The following is a 2,103-nucleotide window of genomic DNA, read 5'->3' as shown; positions in this document are numbered from 1 at the left end:
TCGAAACGTGGGCAAAATCAGAAAAGTCTATTAATTTGATAACTTATATAATTTTTATCTTTTATAACTAATAGGATATTCAGTGAATGCACCGAGCAAAACGTTCACCACCTTTCATACGTTCACCATCTGTAACTCGATCAAGACATCTAGCTAATATTGTCGCCGTTGATTTTTCTTTAGAATCATCATCTAGTCAACCAAGTACTCCAATTTAAATTTTCGATAATCCATTTTTTGAACCCGACCTCACAATTGAGAATCCGGAGGATATTCAGGGACAATTCAGAGATCGTGAACCACTAATCATTCCTCCTGAACCACAGATTACTCATCCAGAGATTGTCGAGGAAGAAACCATTAAGTCAGAATCCTCTAGTGATTCAGATTCAACAAATTCAATCATGGAAAATCTGGAACCTCTAAGTATGGAAGACCGAATGAGGGCTAAACGCACTGGCCAAGGTCACGCCATTATTAAGCCAGATATTAATGCGCCAGATTATGAAATCAAGGGACAAATCCTACACATGGTAACTAATCAATGCCAATATAGTGGTACGCCAAAAGAAGATCCAAATGAACATCTTTAAACCTTTAATAGGATCTGTACTCTATTCAAAATCAGAGAAGTTGAGGATGAACAGATCTATCTCATGTTATTTCCCTGGACTTTAAAGGGAGAAGCCAAAGATTGGCTAGAATCGTTACCTGAAGGGGCGATTGACACATGGGATGTTTTAGTTGAGAAATTTCTTAAAAGATTCTTTCTGGCATCGAAAGCCGTGAGACTTCAAGGAGAAATTGTTACATTCACGCAGAAGCCAAATGAAACTCTATATGAGGCATGGACAAGATTTGGAAAATTGTTGAGAGGATGTCCTCAACATGGTTTAGATACTTATCAAATAGTACAAATATTCTACCAAGGATGCGATATTACTACACGAAAAGACATCGACATAGCAGCTGGTGGTTCCATTATGAAGAAAACCGCAACTGAAGCTTACAAAATTATTGATAACACTGTTTCCCACTCACATGAGTGGCACCAAGAAAAAGATATTTTTCGTTCATCTAAAGCGGCTAGAGCCGATTCTAGCCATGACTTTGATTCCGTTTTCGTAAAAATAGATGCTTTCGAGAGACGAATGGAAAAGATGACTAAAGATATTCACGCAATAAAAATCAGTTGTGAGCAATGCGGTGGACCACACTTAACAAAATATTGGAATGTTGAACAAACAATGGAACAACGTGAGAATGTTTCCTACATGAACCAAAGGCCGGGAAATAATTATCAAAATAATTATCAACCGCCGAGGCCAAACTTCAATCGAAATCAAAACATTCTTTACAATCCAAATGGGCCAAACAATAACTCGTACAACCAACAAGGTCCAAATAACCAACCAACTCAAAACAACACTTTTAATCAACAAAGACCTAGCTTGTATAAACCACCACAACAAACCGAAGAGAAAAAGCCAAATCTGGAAGAAATGATGGCAAAGCTAATGGAATCTCAAACACAATTTATTACATCTCAAACCCAAACAAATGAGAGGTTTGATCAGTCATTAAGAACTTAACAAGCTTCCATTTTGAATCTAGAAAAACACGTAGATACTCTTGCTAGCATGATGAGTGAGAGGGAACAAGGAAAGTTATCGAGTAATACTGAAGTAAATCCTCGGAATGAAAATGTTAACATGGTGTCAACAAATTCGGAAAAATCAGCACCAGAAGATGGGAAGGTTTTAGACGTGAGTAACAATGAAGAAATTACAACACCACCACCACCCGAGTATGTAAACCCAGTTGTGGCACCATACAGACCACCCATCCCGTTTCCAAGAAAAGGAATTGAGTGTGAGCAAGTAATAGGTAATAAAGTTTGTGATACCTCTAGAAAGAAGAAGAAGAAGAATAAGAAAATGCAAGAAACAAAAACCGTAGAAGTAAACCCAGTGAAGACAGTTCCACCAAAACTTCCACCCAGGTTGGGTGATCCGAGTGAATTTATTGTCCCTTGTCTACTTAGTGATTGTGTCATGTATGATGCACTAGCAGATTTAGGTGCGAGTGTGAGTGTTATGCCTC

At 37.9% G+C, this 2,103-nt stretch overlaps 1 non-coding gene across 1 annotated transcript; it reads right to left on the bottom strand.

Annotated features, from left to right (window-relative positions):
- Nucleotides 1-788: 788 nt before the first annotated feature.
- LOC139869467 (small nucleolar RNA R71) lies at nt 789-895 on the bottom strand. The gene has a single exon (XR_011766075.1). It is a non-coding gene; the product is annotated as a small nucleolar RNA R71 (small nucleolar RNA).
- Nucleotides 896-2,103: the final 1,208 nt, after the last annotated feature.

This window comes from Rutidosis leptorrhynchoides, chromosome 9, assembly GCF_046630445.1.
Source record: "Rutidosis leptorrhynchoides isolate AG116_Rl617_1_P2 chromosome 9, CSIRO_AGI_Rlap_v1, whole genome shotgun sequence".
Taxonomy (NCBI): Eukaryota; Viridiplantae; Streptophyta; class Magnoliopsida; order Asterales; family Asteraceae; genus Rutidosis; species Rutidosis leptorrhynchoides.
This window is presented reverse-complemented; position numbering and strand designations above follow the sequence as displayed.